The sequence below is a fragment of the Pituophis catenifer genome, unplaced genomic scaffold (genome assembly GCF_029215685.1).
Source record: "Pituophis catenifer annectens isolate HBS135680 unplaced genomic scaffold, rPitCat1.0.hap2 SCAF_12, whole genome shotgun sequence".
NCBI classification, from domain to species: Eukaryota; Metazoa; Chordata; class Lepidosauria; order Squamata; family Colubridae; genus Pituophis; species Pituophis catenifer.
In genome coordinates, this window is record NW_027256892.1 from 2,386,429 (window position 1) to 2,410,189 (window position 23,761).

Sequence of the window (23,761 nt, forward strand, 5' to 3'; positions counted from 1 at the left end):
ACGGAGCTCGGGGGGGCTGCATGGGCTCCGTTTTTGCTGGCAGAAGGCTTCAGGAGACCCTCACGGCTGAAAATGGAGCCCAAGTGGGCTGACCATGGCCTCCCTGAGCTCTGTTTTTACTGGCAGAGGGCTGCAGGAGGCTGTTGTGGCTGAAAACAGAGCCCAGGTGAGCTGAGTGACATCAAGTTGGCCACTCCCCCTGGCCACTCCCCCCTGGTCCCCGGAGGTAAAACACATCCCTGATGTGGCCCTCAATAAAATTGAGTTTTACACTCCTGCTTTAAACCAACCAACCAACCAACCAACCAATCAACCAACCCACAAACTCCCTTTAAAGTAGAGTTGTGAAAAGCTGCACAGTATTTCTGGCATAGCGCTTCATAGAAGTCACTAGACGTCTTCAAACAAATCACTTCCTCTCAACCCAACCTTCACTTCGACATTTTTTTTCCCCTTTACGTTTTATTGTAACGCCTTTGCTTATTGTGAGTCGTTGAGAGTCAGGTGACATAAATGCATAAATAAATAAATCTAGAAGGACCAAATATCACAGATGGATTCATCCGAACTTGTGCGCTAAAATCAATCAATTTCTTTCCGGTAATGCTGGACAGAAAATCGTGGTTCTCCAAAGGTTCAACAAATGAACAGATTAACGGAGTTGCAGGCAGGGATGAAATCTACTTACCTTCCTTACTGGTTCGGAAACGTGCACGCGTGTCACAGGCACGCACAGACCTTCTGTGCATGCGCAAAACCTTCTGAGCATGCGCCGAAGGTAAAAACCACATTACTTCCTGGTTAAAACCAGGAAGTAATGACACCCAGGCGGGTGGTCGGAGCTTCACTCCACCATCGCTACCGGATTGCCGAACCAACGGCTAAGATCGGCTACCAGACCGAGCGATCTGGTCCGATCCGGGAGCATTTCACCCCTCCTTGTGGGTTATCTAGTCCAAGCCCCACCCACCCAAGCAGGAGACTTTACACTATTTCTGACAAATGGCAGTCCAGTCTCTTCTCGAAAGCTTGCAGCGATGAAAATTTGGATTGCTGGATTCAGAGTCCAGAGGGCTAACCGTTCCACTTGTTGAATCAGGACTTCAGTTGCCACAACTATCTTGGGAGTTGTTGTTTAGCAGCCTTTGAGGGTCCCAGCTCCCCACCCTTCTGTTGTGGCTCCGTTGCCTGAGCCTGGGCTAGCGACAGATGCAGACTCTGAGAGTGAGGGAGAGGAGTTGGCAAGGCCTCCCTCTCCAGGACCCTCCTCTCTGGCCATGCCTCCGGAGGACACCGAAGGCCAAACGATAGGCTCAAAGCCAAGCACGTCCCCGCAGCCACAGGTGGACAGCGACGAAGAAGATAAGTGCTGGCTGGACCCTCGGCAGAGGCGCAGGGAGAAGCATGCACAGCAGAGGGGAAGGCGTGTCAGAGATTAGCTGAGTCACTGGACCACACCCCACAGGGTATAAATGTGGGTGTGGTGGCCAGTTCAGTTTGTGACGAGCAAAAACTGGAAATAATCCATGATCTCTGCGTTACTGGACTTTGCCTGCTTTATCGGACTGCATTTGGATTAATCCTTGTATTGTTGAAACTCTGCCTGTTTTATCGGAATGCTTGCAGTCTAATCTTTGTATTGAGTGAGTAAAGTCTGAATTGGCAGCTAGCCACTGGGTTGCTGCCAGCTTTATCTTCAAAGAGTTTTGTCGTGTGGCTTATTAACTCCGGGCCGTCTGTGGGGGTGCGTGTGGGGTACGGGGACAGAACACCTTCACACTTACGGTTTCGTCTCGCTAAAGGTAGAAAAATTTAATCCATGATATTCTAAGACTCTTGTGTTTTGCTTGGGAAAACAGCATGGAGTGCTGAAACTATGAGTGGGGATGAGTCACAAAAGTGAAGTATTTCCATATTCCTGCCTACGTGAAACTTCCAGCAGAGCCAATCCCAACGGGCTCTTATTGGCTTTTATTGGAAAGGACTGAGCAGTCTTGGAAAAAATGCTCTTTGCTGCACCAGTAAGTAGCTAAAAAGGGAATTAATTCCAGAGAAGGTTTATGTACTTCTCTGCCACCCAGCAAGGCCGTGTTTCTATTTCATGACCTCAGGGCTGTGGAATTCTTCTCTTCCCATTTATAAACGCAATACCTCCGAAGGGCAAAAGGGTTTAAAATGCTTATTATAGAATAACTGGAAATCAAAGTTTTCAACGGAAGTTGGATTTCACCCAATCCACCGTTTCTCCGTGCCGGCATGCAATCAACAGAAAAGATGAAGCTTAAAAAAATATGATGAGAATTTTGAAAAATATATTCAATAAAAATCGGGGATGCCTGGACACCATAGTGAAAAATACTAAATTGAAAATGAATACAGCAATGGAGAGAGATGGAAGAAGGTGTGGGGAGATGGAAGGAAGGGAGAAGGAGAGAGAGGAATAGAAGAAAGGGAAGAGGAGAGGAAGAAAGGGAGGGGAAATAAGAGGAGAGAAGGTAGCTAGGGAGGAAGAAAGGAGGAGGGGGAGAAAGGGAGGGGAAGTAGAGAAGGAGTAGAGCTCCTGCGCGAGCTGCACTGGCTCCCTGTGGTCTTCCGGGTGCGCTTCAAGGTTTTGGTTACCACCTTTAGAGCGCTCCATGGCTTAGGACCTGGTTACCTATGGAACCGCCTACTACCACCAATAGCCTCCCACTGGCCAGTACGCTCTCATAGAGAGGGGCTCCTCCGGGTGCCGTCGGCCAAACAATGTTGACTGGCGGCCCCCAGGGGGAGAGCTTTCTCTGTGAGGGCACCTACTATCTGGAATGAGCTCCCCCCGGAGATACGGAGGATCCTGGATCTGCGCACCTTCCGCTGCGCTCTCAAGACTTTTTTATTCCATGAGGTGGGCCTGGCCTAATCTTTTCCCTCTTTTTTAATTATGTAAATTTTAATCAGTTTTTAAATGATTGGGGTGTTTTAATCTGTCTGGGCCAAATTGTCTAATTTGATTTTATTCTGTTTTTAAATTTTGTATTTATGTATTTTTACTGTTTTGGCTGTTCACCGCCCTGAGTCCTTCGGGAGTAGGGCGGTATATAAATCAAATAAAGATAAAGATAAATAGGATAAAGGAGTAGGAGAGGAGGGAAGAAGAAGGTAGGAAGGATAAAAGAAGGGAGGGAGGGAGAGGAAAGAGAAGAGAAAGAGAAGAAAGATTGCTGTAAAACAAAAAAATAAATAAAATGGAAGAAAGGCAATCCTGAACATGTTTAAATGTATTAAGATAAAGAATGAATTATCAAAGAATTAAAAGAAAATACATCTGATTAAAAATGGAGAAATTAGAACTGGAGGGCAAAAGAAAAAAAGAATGTTGTTTATATAAACAAGCATAGAAATATTGAGATATGATTAAAAAATATGGAAAAAGAATATTTTGGCAGAAATTGTGAGTAAGTAAAATGTATTTGGATATGACAAGTTGTATAAGATGATATGATATGGCCAATACTTGGTTTCATAAAATATGTGGGTGGGTGTGAAGTAAAAAAAAAAACACTAATAAAACTTGATTCAAAGAGATGAAGCTTGCGCTAAGCTTTCAACGCTGATTTTTGGAGCCAACAAGCATCATTTAAACGAGACAACAAATGTGTAGATGAAATACAGCACATTTTCCATTTCAAAGCAATACTGGCTTGCCATGATTATAGCCATAAAGCTGACATTAAAAAGATATTAACAGTGTGGAGAGAAATGAATGAATACAATAAGAAATTGTATTCCTTTCTGATTTGGATCTTATATAGCTTGGATAGCTCATATACTGCTAGTCCTTGACTTACAACAATTCATTTAGTGACTGTAACACCGGCGCTGAAAAAAGTGACTCGTGACCGTTTTTCACACTTATGACCGTTGCAGCATCCCCCTGGTCATGTGATCAAAATTCAGATGTTTGGCAACCGGTTCATACTTATGACGGTTGCAGCGTCCCAGGGCCATGCGATCCCCCTTTTACGACCTTCTGACAACCAAAGTCAATGGGGAAGCCAGATTCACTTAACAACTGTGTTACTAACAGCTGCAATGATTCACTTAACAATGGTGGCAAGAAAAGTTGTTAAATGGGGCAAAACTCGCCGAACAAATGTTTCACTTAGCAACATAAATTTTGGGCTCAACTGTTGTTGTAAGTTGAGGACTACCTGTATTTTAGAGATTAATGGATGAGAAGATGACAGACTGAAGTAATGTTGCCATCAGGAAATGGACAAAACAACATATAGACTTGAAACCAGAGATGTTTTTGTTGGGCATTCTACCTGTTCTGTCCCAGCTACGGACCCCAAAGAACGCAGCACACACTAACTCTATACAAAGCTTATTTTACTCAAATAACTTAGTCTTTATCATTCAAAGGCTGTTAATGAACTGTCTTAACAGCCTACCAGAATTCTAAGATAAGGTAATCACAGTCTTACTAGAGTTGGCAGAAAGCCCAGAAGCAATTTTGCAGACACGAAAGAGAGTGAACTAAAGTTGTTCTCTACAGCTTGTTGCAAGTGGTGTTCCTTCTTAAATAGGCTAAGGGAGTGGCCAATTAGCCCCAAGCCTTACTCTCGAGGAGACCTCCTCCTGAGGAGCCACTCCTGCCTTTTGGCAGCTCTGCGTGCCTGTGCATTGAGAAGAGGCTCCTCCTCTTCATCCTCTTCACTTAAAGGAGCTTCTGGAGGTTCTGAAGGCCCTGGCTGAATCCCTGCCTCTGGCACCACATCTTCTCCAGCCTCCTCACTGTCCGACTCGTGCGCCAGCTGCACAGGCTGCTGGTGCACCACCACACCAGCCTCCTCGTTGTCGGAATCAGCTACAATCTGCACAGGCCGCTGACGGGCCACAACACTACCGGAAAAATATGATAAAAAGACTACATATCTGATTTTGCATATACTGACCGCAACTAGAATTGTATTTGCACAGCAATGGAAAAATGATGAGATTCCGTCAGAGGGGAATATAATTAAGAAAATATTAGAATATGCAGAAATGGATAGATTAAGACAATTTAAGACAATTTAAATGTCTCTGTTGTGATGGGGTAACAGGTTTGTATATCATTACCCAAAGAAGAAACATTTTTACTTAATTTGGGATAATTTACCCAGATTTGGCAAGTACTGGGATTAAGAGACCCAGTCCCTTATATAATTTACCCACTCTCCCTGTTATTTGCACTTCTCTGCTCTCCTTCCAATTCATCAGCATCTATTATTATTATTATTATTATTATTATTATTATTATTATTATTATTATTATTATTATTATTATTTATTGGTTAATCTTTAGTGAGATTCACAGCCTTTGAGGCTGGTTAATAGCTCAGCAGCTCGAGTCCTAACCAAGGACCTAGGAACTGTTAAGGTATCGTCGGAGGATGTAAGCTGTTCCGAGTAAGGTGGTTTTTTGTAGAGTCAAAATGTTCAAGTCCGGCAAATTTAGAATTTCTAAATAGCGGGGTAGCCCTTTGGGTATTGCTCCGAGGGCTCCAATTACAATTGGGACAACACACGATTTCTTTTTCCACAGTCGCTCAACTTCAATTTGTAAGTCCCGGTACTTTGTGATTTTTTCTTGCTGCTTATCTTCAATCCGTGCATCACCAGGTATTGCAATGTCAATGAACCATACTTTTTTCTTTTCAACTATTGTTATGTCAGGTGTGTTGTGGACCAAGTGCCTGTCAGTCTGAATCCTAAAGTCCCACAAGATCTTGAGTTTCTCATTCTCTAAAACTTTCTCAACCTGATGTTCCCAGTGGTTTTTGCTGTACTCAAATCCAAACTTCTGGCACAATTTCCAGTGAATGATTTTAGCAACACAGTCATGGCGTTGTAGGTAGTCAGTTTGTGAAATTATTATTATTATTATTATTTGATTTATATATCGCCCTACTCCCGAAGGACTCAGGGCAGTGAACAGCCAACAATAAAATACATACAACTTTGTCCAAAACTGGACAAACAAGTACCAATGTAGCCTAAAGCATAAAGCAGAGTTGTTATTTGCTGTAATCTCAATATTACAATATCAGTGCCATCCAGTGGTGGGATTAAATTTTTTTTACTACCAATTCTGTGGGTGTGACTTGGTGGATGTGGCAGGGGAATGATACTGTAAAATCTCCATTCCCACCCCATTCCAGGGGAAGGATACTGCAAAATCCCCATATCCTCCCGATCAGCTGGGACTCAGGAGGCAGAGAATAGATGGTGGCGGGGCCAGTCAGAGGTGGTATTTACCGGTTCTCTGAACTACTCAAAATTTCCGCTACCGGTTCTGCAGAACTGGTCAGAACCTGCTGAATACCACCTCTGGTGCCATCCAAAAATGCCTTGGCTCTGTTGGCAGTTGCACCACATTGCTGGCTCATGCTTCATGTGTGGCTCACCAGAACAGATGCTAGAAAAGAAATTAGTGCGCAAAGCTCAAAAAGATGTGCAACTCCAGCCATCTGTTATAATCTTTCTCTCTGTGTAGCCTGGAAGGGCTGCTGTTCTGCTTGGACAAGCCAACATATGGAGTGAGAAAAATCCAAGGAAAAAACACAGCTCAGTTTGGGTGTCGAAAAGCAGCTGCTATATCATGAGGTCTGATGAGCTAACTTGGCTCCTAGTCAGAGCTGATGTGGGGAGGTTTTGAGTCAGTAGTCCCATTGGTGCAGTGAGATACCTAAGTATCAGGGACCTCAGCCGAGGTGGGGGGGACACTCTCTTCTCATTGGGACATGCTCCAAAAATTGGAGAGAGAGAGAGAGCAAGAAGGAGCAGGAGAAGGAGAATAGACTAGAGTACATTTTTGTGGCTGGAGTGAATGGACAAGCTGGAGAGAAATTGTAAGTGAATTGTGTATTGCAAGTGTCGATTCCTGCTTGAGAATAGAAGAACAGTCCAGGGGAGGCTTCCGTGGGAGAAGGGAAGACTCAGAGGGACAAGCTCCACCCAAGCCCTGAGAAGGGAAAGAGACTGGCGCAGGTGGCAGTTTTGCCCAAGACCTTGGAGAGGATGGAGCTCAGGGGTGAAATGCTACCGGTTTGGGCCGGTTTGCACAAACCGATAGTAAAAGATGCTTTAAAAAAGTAAAAAAAAAAGTTCCGATGATCGTGCGGCACAGCTGATTGTCACAGCTGATTGTCACAGCTGATCGTTGGAACTTTTTAAAACTTTTTTTAGTTAAAAAATGCTTAAAAAGTTTTTAAAGTTAGCCACGCCCACCCAGTCACATGACACCGCCCCCTCCCCACCAAGTCATGCCCGCAGAACCGGTAGGGAAAATTTTTGAATTTCACCACTGATGCAGAGAATCAATTGCTTGTATGGAATCCCTGACTGAAGACAGAGGAAGGAAACTGGCCAGACAATCCTTCTACCAATGCAGAAGAAGGTGAGCAGCTGCAAACTCTGCTGGACTTATCTCTAAAGGTTTCTTTTTTTTTAATTTGATTTATATGCCGCCCTTCTCCGGAGACTCAGGGCGGCTTACAATGCGTTAAGCAATAGCCTTCATACTTTTGTATATTTTTACAAAGTCAGCTTATTGCCCCCACAAACTGGGTCTTCAATTTACCTACCTTAGAAAGGATGGAAGGCTGAGTCAACCTTGAGCCTGGAAAGAGTCGAACTTACTAATTGCAGACAGCTGGAGTTAAATTACAATGCATTAGTCTGCTGAGCTATCCAGGCTCCTGGATAAGGTAAAGGTTTCCACTGTCCAGTCATGTCCAACTCTAAAGGGCGGTGCTGATCTCCATTTTTTAACTGAGGGAGCCACCATAGTCTGAAGATGCTTCTGTGGTCATGTAGCCAGCGTGACTATACACTGAGGCCAGTGGTGGAATTCAGATTTTTTTACTACCGGTTCTGTGGGTGTGGCTTGGTGGGCGTGGTGTGGCTAGGTGGGTGTGGTTTGGTAGGCGTGGCAAAATCCCATTCCCTCCCCACTCCTGGGGGAAGGATATTGCAAAATCTCCATTCCCACCCCACTCTGGGGCCAGCCAGAGGTGGTATTTGCCAGTTCTCCGAACTACTCAATATTTCCGCTATCGGTTCTCCAGAACTTGTCAGAACCTGCTGAATAGCATCCCTCGCTGAGGCACACGGAATGCTGTTGCCTTCCCACCGAAGTGGTACCTATTCATCTAATCACATTTGCATGCTTTAGGTTGACAGGAGCTGGGCAAGGAGCCGAGCCCACCCTCTTGCGCCATGCTTGAACCCAGGCTGTCAACAGACAAGCTCAACGTCTTTAACCACTGAGCCATAAGCCCCACCGGATTTATATCTACTGAACTTTTATAGTTGATTCCAGATCGCCTAATTCCTGGTTCAACAGTTCAGCCACAATACTTCATTGCTTCTCTGCACAGATATTTCAACAATTACTATGTTAACCGCAGTGTGGAAGACAAGATTTCCCATAACATCCTTTCTGCTTTTTTCCAATTCTCAAGATTTCGTTAAGTGACTCATATATTTTTTTTCTCATGGGGTATTTCCATGAGCAGTCCTGCAATAACCTCATTCTTTAAGGTTTCCATCATAGTTATAATATAATTGACAGATAGATTTTCTAATAAATGCACATGGAATTGAGGAATGAGGGAATTGGAGGGGAAAAAATGAAATTTAGGAGGAAAAGGTAATGTCTCACCATAACAAGTTTATTCCATTGACTTGGGATATGTGTTGCCTACATGTTCCCACCACATTGTGTAAGCTACTAATACATTTGGCAACTGATAACTCTTTATGGTATTTTTACTGACATCACCAGGCCTGAAAAGTTGATGATTTGTGGATTTCTAAATGACTAAGGCATGGGTTATGAGAAGAAAAGATATTTGCTGGGATCTTACAGGGAATGAAGACTTATTAAGTTTGTTTCTACTTGTGATGAAGATAGAAAGTCACTTTTTAAATATTTCTTTTCCTTTTCTTTCTTTGCACCTTTTATTCTTCTTACCCAGGTGTCCACTATTTGAACAGACAGTCCGCTTTTTTCACATTATGTTCACTATTTTTTTTCACAAAATAGTGGATATTTTTTTTATTCAAAAGCTTTATGATGAAATAGTACGTAATCTAAAGCTGTACAGTCTAAGAGAATAAGGATAGGAGAATCGCGTTTTGTCTTTTTTTTCATAAGTTAGAATGAGACAAAGATCGAATATCCATTGAACTCGATTCTCCGAAAAAATTAATGATGAGATTAAAATAAAAATATATTATAAAATTATGTAAAGTTCACATTTTTAAAATGTATTGTAGCTTGTGTCGACTGACCTAAAATGGCGTCGAGTGATGAGAGTGACAGCGGCGAGATTTCGAATTCTTTAAAACGAAAGAGAGGAGTGTGCAAATACACCAAAGACTGGGAAGCTACTTTTGCATGGATTACCAACAACGAAACCGACAAAACAAATATGATGGCCTACTGTAAATTGTGTCAGAAATCGTTCACAATTGAATATAATGGTATAAAAGCTGTCACACAGCATGCAAGCACAAAAAATCATTTAGATAAGGAGAAAATAGCTTCCAGCAACAAGCGAATCAATTCGTTTTTCATTGTTAAAGACTCCTCTTTCAGTGAGAAAGTGACTGTAGCTGAAATGGCTGAAACTTACCATGGGATCAAACACCATATTTCTTTCCTGGCTCAAGATTGCGGTATTAAGTTAATGAAGCAAATTTTTGATGATTCAGAAATTGTAAAAAAGATGTCTTGTGGAAGAACCAAATCATCAGCTATTATCTGCTGCTCATTTTGCTCTGCGTTTATTTTGTATTTGCTTTCGCTATTTTAAAGCATCCTTTTAAAATGTTTTTATTGTTTCAATGAAAACATTTTAAAAGGCAGATACTTCAATCTTCTTCAATGAATGTTATCAGATCCATCCATTTTAAGAGAAAAGCCCATTTAAGACTACACATTCCATTTTCTCCTTTGCTATCCCTTGAAGTAATAGTCTTTATCTCTTTGTGTAGTGTTACGTAGACTAAAGTGTGAATACTTAATCCTGAACAAAAAAACTTTAACATCAAAAGAACAGTCGAACAACATGTAGCCAAATTCTGGGAAACAACATGAATGGAATGGAAAATCCATCTCCCTCTCTGATGTCATCAGGAACTGAGTTTTACTGGAAGTCTTAACATTTATTAAGAATAATTTTCATGAATTATTCTGAATTCACAGCTCGCGTTAAATTATAATCTTTGGTTTGTTAGTTCCAGTTTATGATATGGCGTGAACTAGCCATTTGTCAAACAAGGTTTATGGCTTAGTATATTTTGCAGAAGGAGCCAAAGCTGGTTTATTTCACAAACCACAATTAAACTGTTGCAATATTTTCAGGATCAGACTCAATAAAGATAATAGAAGTTATAGGTTTAAATATAATTCTCTTTAATCATAATAGGCATTCTATATTCGCTGAATATTCAAGATAGAAGCAAGGAAAATGGGGAGGATGACTCCTTTTATATACAAGGGGCGGAGCCAGGAATGGGAGTGGTAAAATATGAATACATTAAAGCTCAAGTAATAAGTTAACCCCTGATGTTCCATATATACATTATTTACACATTAGAGAATAAGGCATTTACATCTGACAAATCCCCCTCTAAATGCCGGTTCGTTATACAACACCAGTTACATTCAGATTCAGGACAATATAATACATATAATTTAGAAGTTAAATATTTGTGTTGTTTAGAAGGTAAGGGTTTTGTTAATATGTCAGCTAATTGTTCAGAAGTATCACAATGTATTGCTTTGATGAATCCGTCTTGAGATAGTTGTCTCACGTGCTTAAATTTTATATCAATATGCCTGGACCTTTGTCCAATTGCATCGGATCTAGAAATTTCAATGGCCGCTTTATTATCTTCATGCATAATAAATGGTAAAGTAGGTTTCTTCCAAACATCTGTGATCAAATCATTGAACCATACAAGGTTATTTGCAGCTTTAGACAAGCAAACATATTCTGCTTCTGTGGTAGAGGTGGCTACCAGTTCTTGTTTACCAGTATACCAGTAAACTGGACAATCGTTCAATAGAAAAACATAACCAGAGGTACTCTTTCTGCATGATGTATCACCAGCCCAATCTGCATCAGCATAACAAGTAATTTTTGGTTCTTTGTCATTATTGGGTTCCAATATTAAACAAAAATCTAATGTACTTTTCAGATATCTTAAAATTCTTTTGACAGCTTCCCAATGATACAAGGTTGGTTTGCTAACATATCTTGACAATAAATTGAGAGGTAATGCAATATCTGGCCTAGTCCAATTAGATATATAAAGGAGTGAACCTATAACTGATCTGTAAAATGTGTTGTCTTTAAACTCAGGGGAAGATTCATCATTGTTTCTAAGAAAATCAGTTTGCATAGGTGTGTCACATGTTTTGGCATTATTTAAGTTACATTTGTTTAGGAGTTCAATGATTTTATCTTTTTGAGTAAGTTTGAATCCCCTTTTTGTTTTGTTAATTTGTACACCAAGGTATTTATTCACTCTACCTAGTGATTTCAATGAGAAGTGTTCGTTTAACTTATTTACAAAGATTTCCCTGCTCTCTTTATGCTTTCCAATATATAAAATATCATCCACATAAATTAATACAAATTCAATATGATCATTACTTTTTTTTACAAAGAAACAGTTATCAGCAGTGGTGGCGTTGAAATCCATGGTCTTTAGTACTTTTACCAAACAATCGTACCATCTTTTGCCAGATTGCTTCAATCCGTACAGACTCTTATTTAGTAACCAAATTTCGTTCTTATTAGTGTATTGACTGTGTGGTGCTCTTACATATATTTCCTTATCTAATTTTGCATGTAAGTATGCAGTCTGTATGTCATATTGAAACACGTCTAGATTGAGTGCAGATGCTACTACAAGAGCTGTTTTGACACTCTCTGTTCTCACTGTGGGTGAATATGTGTCAGTATAGTCTTCTGGATATTTTTGTGCATAACCTTGTGCAACTAGTCTGGCCTTGTATAAGGTATTACCTCCTTCTAAATTCTTAATTTTATAAATCCACCTGGTACCTATAATTGTTTTATCCTTAGGTGCGATCGCAGGTGTGAATACATTTAATCCTTGTAAACTTTTCATTTCTTTTTCCATAGCTAGTTCCCATTTTTCTCTTTCTTCACGGGGAAGTTTCAATACTTCCTCATATGTATTAGGTGTTATTTGTTCTCCATCCATATGCATAATATAATCTTTGTATTTATTTGGTATTTGGTTTCTATTATTTCTAATATTTCTTTCAGGTTTGCTATGGTTGTCATGCAAATATCTGGCTTCCTTTTTTGTTAATGTGTCTGTCTTTATTTTATGCTGACTATTTGTCCAAGTTTTGGTTTTGTTCTTACTTTTGTTAATATTTTGATTTTCTGTTGTTCCTTCCTCGCAAGATATATTATCTTTGCTTTTATTAGGAAAAATTTCATTAAGGTGCAACTTAGACCAATTGGCCTGCTCATGAAACACAGCTGTTCTGGATACTATAAATTTGTTATTATTATCGATGAATCTGTACCCTTTGGTTCCAGTTTCGTATCCCATGAATCTTAATCTCCTGGATACGTTTTCTCCCTTTCTCCTCAATTGTTTAGGTATGTGCACGTCTGCAGTAACTCCAAATATGTGCATGTGTGCTAATTTAGGTTTTCTATTGTACATCACCTCATATGGTGTCTTATTCACAATACTGGACCATGTTCTATTTTGAGTGTAATTTGAATAATGTAAGGCTTCTGACCAAAATTGTTTGCCTAAACCAGCATCCTCTAATGTGCATCTAATCATGGTTTGTAGTGTGGAGTTCTTTCTCTCTGCAATCCCATTTTGAAAGGCAGAAAATGGATTGGACGTGAAATGTAGCATCCCTCTATCCTTTAACCATTGGGAGAATTCTTTAGACATGAATTCACATCCCCTATCTGTCATAATTTGTTTTATTCTGATATTATGTTGTGTTTCTATGCGTTTGTAGAATTCCTTAAATTTCTGAAAGGTTTCATCCTTGTGTTTTAATGTGTAAACAAAACCATAGCGACTGTAATCATCCACTATTGTTAGGAAGTAACGTTTTCTATAGGTAATTGATGGAGTTAATGGACCAACTAAGTCCATATGTACCAAATCAAAAATATTGTTAGTTGATCTGTTAGATTTTTTTGGTCTGGGACTGGTTTTTAGTTTGGTGGATTTACATACTGAGCATTCTAAATAATTTTCACAATTTTTTATTTTTACACCTTCTGCGTGTTCAGTCATTTTTTGTACTACAGGAAAGCTTGCATGTCCTAACTTCCTATGTAAGATATGAGCACACTCATCATGAATTGGTTTACCTATTTTTGGTTTCTTCTCATTGTGTGTATTTTTGTTATCATGAGTTATTTTACATTCATCATTGTCACTGTTACTGACATTTTCATCATCTGCTTCAATACAATCTTCCATATTTGAATCAATGTTATGTAACCATCTTTCTTTGGTTATCAGATAGGGTAGACCCCCTTTTATCATCACAGTACCTACATTTGTTTTGTTCTTTTCTATAGTTGCTTTCCCCTTTGAGAAAACTATATTGATGTCAGATTCTCTGCTTAGTTTTATAGCACTTAGTATGTTGTGAGGTATTTCTGGGATTAATAATACCCCCTCTATTTTCCCTAAGCCAGGCAAGGTCACATTTCCTCTGCCTAATACTTGAACCTTTTCTTGATTAGCTACCTTTATCACAAACTTATCTTCTGTAAATGAAGATAATATACTTTTGTTATTAGTGGTGTGATTTGTTGCACCAGAATCAATAAGCCAATTATTGTTCTCATCTTGTTGTGTTTTGGTGCTGTCTTGTTTATTTAGCCCATTTAGTGACCCAGATTTTCTCTCTTTTGAATTTTCTCTACCCCCTCTACTTTCTCTGTAGTTTGGTGGACTTCTATATTTGTGTCTATCTGTGGAAGATTGTCTGTAATTGTATTTGCTCCTATATTCTGGCCTATGTCTCTCCCTTGGGACTTTGGGACAGTCTCTTCTACTGTGTTCCCTGGATCCACAATTGTGGCATCTAAAGGCTTCATTATATTTATCTTGAAAGACTACTTTCCTAAAAGATTTGTGTTCTGTTTGGTTACTGGAACGATTTTTTCTTGAATTGTCTTCTGCTATCAATTTGTTAGATAGACTTTCTATTGATAAATATCCCAAATTAATGGTATCTAAGTGTGACATAAAGCTATCCCATGATGGATCAAGTGAATTGATAATAACACTTTTCATAGTTTGATCTGAAATCACTTCCCCCCTCAATTGCAGCTCAGCTCTTATTTTGTTTAGATTTATCAAGTGTTCACTTATAGAAACCCCTGGTTTCACTCTAGAAGAAAAGAAATCCTTAGACATTCTTGTGGTTGTGGCTACGCTATCGCTGTGAAATAGGTTAAACATGCATTGAATTATTTCTGATACAGTTAGGTTTGGTTTGATGCTATGATACATTGCAGGAGACACGCTAGAAATTATTATGAAAAATGCTCTATGATGTAAACAGTCTATTTTTAAAGTCCAAGGTCTTCTTGGAGGACTAGTTATAAAGAATAGTAAATTTTCTTTCATAAAAATAACCTGAAGCTGTTGGTACCACTCTTGTAAATTAATGCCATCAACTCTAAGTTTTGGGAAGTCACTGGGTAAGTTCCCCACATTATTTTGTCCATTACTTACAACCTGAGGCAGTCCGTGGTCTCTCAAGTGCAGGAAATTACAGAACGGCATTGGGATGCTTGTAACGAGTCTGCGCGGTTCTCTGGCCAGTTCAAGTCTTTCGGGGCCGTCTACGTAGTTTTGCACATGCGCGTTGCTCATTTCTTCTTTGGCGCCGTTGTGGAAGGTTCTCTCCATTTCAGCTCTCTCGATCCGCTCCTCTTCAGATGAGTCGGTCTCTGGCTCGGTTTTTGGGGCTTTGGTGATGGCGGCGGTTCTTCTCTTTCTCTTGTGTGTGCTGGCGCTCGATTCTGTCTGCGGTGTAGGACGGAATCGGCATGGCTCTCTGGGCTCGGGTGTCGTCGTTTTCGAAGTCAGGATGGGAGCGTGCAGGTCTTGAGTTGTCGGTTTGATTGCTTGCTTCTTCGTTGATGTCTTAGAAATTTTCAATCTTGGCCCAAAAGCAGCAAAAAGTGTTTTCATTGCTGACTCTACTTGAGACTTTGTTAAATCGTCTTCACTTTCTGATTTTGGTTCATCTGAAGAGTTTGAGACTTCTTTTTCACTTTCTTCGTCTGATATCGTTTTTCGCGCCAGAAATTTTGAACTGAGCGTTTTGATTGGCTCTGCTTCACTCTCTTTTGAAGTTCGTTGAAACCAAGATGGCTGCCGTTCAAAATTTCGCGCGGGGTCACATTTTTTCTTTTTTACAACTATTTTCTCAGTAGTCATTTCACTCACAGTTTTTTGATCTTTGGGTTTTTCTTTAATGATGTTTTTCTCTCTCGCTGCTCCGCTGTTCCTCAGCATCTCCTGGAGGTCCGCGATGAGGCTTTCATCATTCTTTTGGCTTTTTAGTATTTTTAATATTTCTGACCTGAGTTCGTTATTTTCTATCTCGATTTCTTCTTGGTCGTTATTTTCACTCATCAGTTCTTCTTCTTCAGTGGTGTATTCTTCGGATTCTCTCGAAATCGCATTAGTGGATTCGTTGATCATCTCTTGATCAGTTTCTATTTCTTTGCTGTAGGCCCTGGTGTTGGGCCTATCTTTCTTGGACATTTTTAATTACTTATTGAGTCAATTAACCATCCTCTGCTACCAGCTTGTTGCAATATTTTCAGGATCAGACTCAATAAAGATAATAGAAGTTATAGGTTTAAATATAATTCTCTTTAATCATAATAGGCATTCTATATTCGCTGAATATTCAAGATAGAAGCAAGGAAAATGGGGAGGATGACTCCTTTTATATACAAGGGGCGGAGCCAGGAATGGGAGTGGTAAAATATGAATACATTAAAGCTCAAGTAATAAGTTAACCCCTGATGTTCCATATATACATTATTTACACATTAGAGAATAAGGCATTTACATCTGACATAAACCAAATGCAGGTTACTGCAAGATGGGACTCCTGCTAGCTACTGACCTTGGCTGGCTGAATAAAAACCTCTTGGATTGAATAAAAAGCAATGACTGACACAGTTGGCAGTAAATTGTTCCTCTTTCAGTGCAAGATTCAATTAAAATTGTGGCTCAAAACTTCTCATTGCAAAGGATATTCCTTTCCAACTGTGAGAAAGAAACATGGGTGACCTATTCCGATATTGGCTACAGAACATGCAAAATTAAAAGCAAAGCAAATCTACTTTTTCCCTTTGGAAGTATCACATTTTCTTTGGGCAAATCTGGATAATCAGTAATTGAGTACAGAGTTGTTGTTGGTTTTTTTAGTAATAACAGATTCCAAGGACTCTTGTAATGGAGGGGTGTGTGTGTGAGAGAGAGAGAGAAAGAGAGGGGGAGGGGGGAGAGAGAGAGGGAGCGAGGGAGAGAGAGGGAAAGGGAGAGGCAGAGGGAGGGAGAGAGGGGGAGAGGGAAAGGGAGAAGGAGAGAGAGAGGGAGAAGGAGGGAGGGAAGGAGAGTGGGAGGAAGGGAGGGAGAGAGGGAGGGAGAGGGAGAGAGAAAGAGAGAGAGTGGGAGAGAGGGAGGGAGGGGAAGAGAGAGAGGGAGAAAGGGAGATTATATGTATGTATGTATGTATGTATGTATGTATGTATGTATGTATGTAAAGAAAGAAGCAGATAAAGTAAAGATATATGAACTACTTTTTCTCTTAATCCAGAGTTTCTCAGCCAGTTGTGTGGAGAAATCCACCCCAAACTTCCCCAAATATGAGAGGAGAACAAAGATGAAGTCATTCTTTGGTCAAGTATGCTAAGACTTGACAACAAAGAATTTTCTTCTGTTCAAGATTGGAACAGTCTATTCGGCGTGTGGTGACTAAATACTGTTTTGCACTATTCTGCATTATTTACATTCAAATGGCAGAGGACTCATTTATCTCTTGATTTCAGTTTATGGAAAGTCTGTTCCTACCGCAGTCGACGTTACTTTAACCCCACTTAGCTCTCAGTTGTTATTTTATGCTTACAGAAGTGACAATTATTATTAACAGAATTACACAATATTTATGTTTCCAAAATTCAGAAGGATGCCTCTGAACCAAAAGTGGTATTCAGCTGGTTCGGACCGATTCACCCGAACCGGTAGCGAAAATCGTGGGAGGGCCTGCCCAACCGCCCTGGTTATATGCCATCCTATTTAGGCACATTTTTGAGGCCGGGAACATGCACGGAAGATGCGCATGCAGGGGTGAAATGCCCCCAGTTCGGACCGGATCGTTGATCTGGTAGCGATGGCGGCGGGTAGTTCGGAGAACTGGTAGCAAAAATCCCTGCCCCCCTCACGCCCATGCCCACCTAATCGCCCGGTCCCCACTTGCCCACTTGGCAGCTTGCTGCTTCTTTCGGGCTTGCTCGCTTTTCCTGCCTTCCTTCGGCTGCTGCAATCCATTGCATCTGCTAGCAACTCAATCTGCCTGCCTGCAATCAATCCAATCGGTGAGCAACTCAATCTGCCTGCCTTGTGCCTTCAATTCAGTAAGTAACTGGGTTTTTTTTGTGGGGGGGATATAAAAAAAATAGTTAATTGGAGTATTTTTAGGAGTTTTTTTTTTTAGACATAGCAATTTAAAGTTAAGGAAGTTTTAAATTTAGCTGCTTTTATCTAAAAATATAAATAAAATAAAATAATAAAATAAAATATTTGTGCAGCTTTCTGAGATTTGGTGTGTTTCTGTAGTGTTTCACTCTAACTACACAAACACACAAAATCTCACAAAGCTGTATGTGGTATTTTGTGTGGAAAAAGTGTGAAAGTTGGTTTTTGAGCTTTTTGTCGCTGTGTGAGGTTCCTACTTGTTGCAGGGGCCATTTTGGGTCAAGTGCAGCTGCTTTTACATTGTGCGTGAGTCAGTTGTGTTGTGTTGTGTTGTGTTGTGTTGTGTGTGTGTGTGTGTGTGTGTGTAAAGTGTGAAAGTTGGTTTTTGGTACCTCTTATTGTTTTGTGTACTTTATTATTTTTATTATTTATTATTATTGGCCATGCCCACCGGGTCACCTGACCACCAAGCCACACCCACAGGGTCACCTGACCACCAAGCCATGCCCACCAATTAAGCCACACCCACAGAACTGGTAGGGAAAATTTTTAGATTTCACCCCTGTGCGCATGCCAGCAAAGCACATGTGTGGAAGGCTGGGCGCATGCGTGGATGGGGCGCGTGCACTCACATTTGCAAACCGGTAAGGAAAGTAAGTGTATACCACACCTACTCTGAACATATAAATATCCTTCTCAAAAAACGGAGTTTGGACCCAAATTTTTGAGGGAATAATTGGTGGGACTTAAGATATAAAAGTCCGAGAACTACTGGTCTAACTCATCCCAAGCCTGGCCACAAAACATTCACTGTTTCCTTGTCTATTTTTCCCAATAGATTTTTTTTCCTTCTGAAATCCTGGGATCCCCCCATTCCTTTTAATAGAATTAGAAGGAATGTTTCAGGGGGGCTTCTCGGATTTCCTAACCAGCTGCGAGTTAAAACAATCATTGTATTTTGAGGCACTGCCAAGCCTTTAGGAAGTCTGAGTAATAATAATAATAAAAGGCATCATTAATGGGCATTTGAGCTGAAAAACTCATAATATATAAAGAAAAAATAGCTCCCCCCCTCCGACAGTGGGCAAATGGAAAAGTGAGTTGGGTACAAAGCCAAAGGAAATTAAAGATAATCAGACACTGTTTTAGACATGTTATGAGCTCATGGCAATCAGGGAATGTTGTGGTAATTTTTTTAAAAATGACTTTAAAAAAAAACACAACACAATACTCTCAAATATAAAAGAAAACACAACTCTCAATTCAGTTCCACATAGTGACATATCTTGGCAGCAATCTACTGCCGCCTTCTTCTACTTCTTAACCTACTGCCTTCTTCTAAATTTTGTTTTAAGTTTTCTCCAGAATAATTTTCAGTTTTAGGATTACGTGGTCTTTCAGCTAGTTACTAATCAACCTGTTTAGATTTCAGTGATCAGAAACATTTGGCAGGGATCAGTGGTGGGTTTCAAATTTTTTTACTACTGGTTCTGTGGGTGTGGCTTGGTGGGCGTGGCATGGCTTGGTGGGCGTGGCTTGGTGGGCATGGCAGGGGAAGGTTACTGCAAAATCTCCATTTCCTCCCAATCAGCTGGGACTTGAGAAGCAGAGAATAGATGGGGGTGAGGCCAGTCGGAATTTTTACTACCGGTTCTCCAAACTACTCAAAATTTCCGCTACCGGTTCTCCAGAACTGGTCAGAACCTGCTGAAACCCACCTCTGGTTCTAATGCTTTTTACTGTTTTTATTGTTTTAAACCTATTTTTAACATTTTAATTGTTATAAGTAAACAGGATAACTGCTCAAATATTGGTTGACCCTATTCCTCAAATTCTAGTTCTTAGCCAACTGTTCATTAAGAAGAACTCTCTCATGGCCAGGAAGTTGTGTATAGAGATGCTGAGATCAGACTTCCTTCGAAATAAAACATATTTTCTGCACTGAACTAAAACATATTCTCGGTCTTTCTCCTTCAGATCATTTTCTGACCCTTTGCTTGGTGCCGATTTCCCCACACTTTTGTTTTTCTCTTTGGGATAGCCCATCCTTCGTTTCGCCAAAGAATGGAGGCCTTTGAACTCTGGTGCTGGAGAAGACTCCAGCGAGTCCCTTGGACTGCAAGGCGATCCAACCAGTCAGTCCTAGAGGAGATCAATCCTGACTGCTCTTTAGAAGGCCAGATCCTGGAGATGAAACTCAAATACTTTGGCCACCTAATGAGAAGGAAGGACTCCCTGGAGAAGAGCCTAATGCTGGGAACGATGGAGGGCAAAAGAAGGAGGGGATGGCAGAGAACGAGGTGGCTGGATGGAGTCACTGAAGCAGTCGGCGTGAAGTTAAATGGACTCCGGGGGATGGTAGAGGACAGGAAGGCCTGGAGGAACATTGTCCATGGGGTCATGATGGGTCGGATACAGTGGTGGGTTCCTCCCGGTTCGGTCCGGTTCGGCCGAGCCGGTAGCGGTGACAATATGACATCACCGAACTGGTTCTCCCCCCCCGCTCTCCCCCCCCACCCCCCCCACGTTATTCTTACCTTTTATTTGGTCCCACCCCGAATCTATTGCTGCCTCCTGAGTCCCAGCTGATGACTAGAGGGAAAAAAACTGTTTAAACTCTTGCCGCGGGGCTTCAAAGGGCCGCCCGACAGCTGATCAGTGTTAAAAGCAAACAAATGAGTCGGGTCGTAAGTGCGAGGACTGGTCGTAAGTACGAGGACCTTCCAGAAATGACTCTGACCAGCTAGTCACGCCCGCCTAGTCACATGACCTCCAAGCCACACCCACAAAATAAGCCACGCCCACAGAACCAGTAGTAAAAAAATTTAGAACCCACCCCTGGTTGGATATGACTTCACAACTAACAACAACAATCCTTCATTTAAAGCTCTCCCATAAACCACAATCTAGTTTTCTTTCAAGAACCTGAAGAATCCAAAGAATGCATTAGCATGTACTCTCAATATGTACAGTCTCAGATGAGACAGACGTGTCCCCTTAAAAGTGCATCTGCTTGAAAGCTCCGACATTGGTCTGAGTAGACATCATAATCTTTGGACATAGAATTCCTTTCCTCCTTCTGACACATTCCCTGCACGCATGACATTTTTTCTGGCAGCACCTTTGGCATCAGGAATGCTAAACTTTTGATTTTGGGAGGGAGGGCAGGGGGGTCCTGGGAATTCCTCAAGCGGTTTACACTGACGCTGCATTTGCTAATCCAACTCGTAATTGTCCCAAAGGTGCTTTTTCAAGAGACAACTGGATTTTCTTGTTATTCTTGGAAGACGTTTTCGCTTCTCCTCCAAGAAGCTTCTTCCGCTCTGACTGGATGGTGGGGAATGGAAGGATTTATACTCCTTGCAGACAGCTGGTCATTTGCATCCCAAGTGGTCGTTGAGGCCACTTGGAGGCTCATCTGTGTCCTCAGAATCTCTACAGACATTTAGCTGTACAGTTTGGGATGAATGGTGTTGAACGGATTTCCAGAGGAAAAAATTGCAGACTGCAGGAACCAGAAGCACCACTCAGGTGACTCTGAGGACACAGATAATCCTCCAAGTGGCCTCAATGACCCTCTAAAAGGACACAGATTGCTTCCTTGCGCAATTTGTTGGCTACTGTGACAAGAGATCGTGGATTAGATTGATCAGGGATCTGATCCATCAGGACATTGCTTGTGTCTTTAAAGTCTAGTCTTAGTTAATTGCAATACAGAATAAGAGTGATAGAAAGGACCTTGGAGGTCTTCTAGTCTACCCCCTACTCAGTCAGGAGACCCTACACCATTCCAGACTGTCCAATATCTTCTTAAAAACCTCCAGTGATGGAGCACCCACATCTTCTGGAGGCTATCAAAGGTCCATAACTTCTCAGTTCAGCTGGTGAGGAGCTATGGCAGGGGTCCCCAAACTTGGCAACTTTAAGACTTGTGGACTTCAACTCCCAGAATTCTCCAGCCAGTATAGCTGGCTGGAGAATTCTGGGAATTGAAATCCACAAGTCTTAAAGCTGCCAAGTTTAAAGACCTCTGAGTTATGGAACGTATCATGCACATTCCAATAGCCCATTAGTATAAAAAGAAACATTCTCGGCATGTGAGGCCCCAGACAAATGCAAACATGGCAGAAAGCAAAGCTGAGAAAAGAAGGGGAATGCCAGTAGCAGTCAGCTGTTAAAACGAAAGATTATGAATAAGGTATCTGTGCACAACGGAGAGACATATATAGACACAGTATATAGATTAGGGAAAGTCTGGTCGAGGTTCGGGCAACGTTCTATTCTGTTTATATTACCCAACGAATCATCAAAAACAGTCTGCAATTTGGATTGTTTGGAGTTTCTCCTTCAAATTCCAAAAGATGTCTGGGCCCTATCAGGCGGATTCCCACTCTACAGGATTCATAATGGACATGTTCATTAAGATAAGTCAGCATTTATGGCAGGGGTGTCAAACTCAAGGCTGGATCTGGCCCATGATGTGGTTGGACCCGGCTGACGGGGCCATCCTGGAAAGTGTAAGGAGCCGTCCTGCATCGCTTTGGCCTAGTCTACCCGTGTCACTTTGGCTCTGTCTATCCAATGCGAAGAGGAAACATCAGGCCAGTGTGGCTTCGGCCTGGTCTACCCAGGGGTGAAATCCAGCAGGTTCTGACAGGTTCTGGAGAACCGGTAGCGTACATTTTGAGCAGTTCGGAGAACCGGTAGCGGAAATTTTAAGTAGTTCAGAGAACCGGCAAATGCTACCTCTGGCTGGCCCCAGAGTGGGGAGGGAATGGGGATTTTGCAATATCCTTCCCCTGGAATGGGGAGGGAATCGGGATTTTGCAGTATCCTTCCCCTGCCATGCCCACCAAGCCACACCACGCCCACCAAGCCACGCCCACAGAACCGGTAGTAAAAAAATTCAGATTTCACCACTGGGTCTACCCAATACGAAGAGGAAATATGCCAGCAGTTTGGGGAGTGGCATCAAGTTAGCCATGCTCCCCCCAGTCGCCCCCCCCCAAGGTCCCCGCCCCTCCCCCCAAGGTCAAACACAGCCCTGATGTAGATGTTTCCAAGTTGAATCTCTCCTTGATCAGCTTCCATCCATTATTCCTTGTCAATCTTTGGGTGCCTTGGAAAATAGCTTGACCCCTTCCTCTCTGTGGCAGCCCCTCAAATATTGGAAGACTGCCATCATGTCTCCCCTGGTCCTTCTCTTCCCTAGACTAGCCATGCCCAGTTCCTGCAACTGTTCTTCATATGTTTTAGTCTCCAGTCCCCTAATCATCTTGGTTACTCTTCTCTGTACTCTTTCTAGAGTCTCCACATCTTTTTTATAGCTTCTTGTATGAGAAGCGAAACATCTTCAAAGAAAAACCAGAAAGTCCCGTTGCCTCTTGAAAAATCACCTTTGGGAGAACCATGACCTGGATAACTGAGAATCTCCACAGATAATACTGCTTTGAGTTTTTCATTCTTATCTCCTAATTAAGCTGAAGATGCTGAAGCAGAGCAACAATGCTTCTGTGCACAAAACCGACAATAGTGGAATGGATCTGATCTTAGTCCACTGAGACACCTATAAAACATCACTTGCGGGATTGCAGAACTATCCGAGTGGACTTACGGAAGCCCAGCAGATGGCCTTAAGAGGAGAATCTTAATGATCCGATTAATGATGTACAACTACTTAATTACATCAGTGGAAAAAACATCCAGGCCTGGCAAGTTATTTTTACTGCAGATAAACATTTGCTCCAAGAATCACGTGAAGTCAAGCTAGAAAGACTCTACACAACCCATTATACACAGGTATTTTCCTAATCCCAATGGAGCCACCAATGACTGGGGCTGCTATTTGTCAGCACAAAGTGCAACCTGGCCCAGTTGCGGCACTACGGTACTTTCAGAGAACCAGAAGTTTCATTGCTCAGGTTGTTCTGGTGTTCTAAACTGAAAAAAAAGAGTAGAATTTGACTAGGCTGGT

At 41.5% G+C, this 23,761-nt stretch overlaps 1 protein-coding gene across 1 annotated transcript in view; it reads right to left on the minus strand.

Moving 5' to 3' along the window:
* Window positions 1–23,761, minus strand: part of LOXL2 (lysyl oxidase like 2) — a 103,961-nt gene that overhangs the window by 62,845 nt on the left and 17,355 nt on the right. The gene's annotated exons all lie outside the window — the stretch shown is intronic.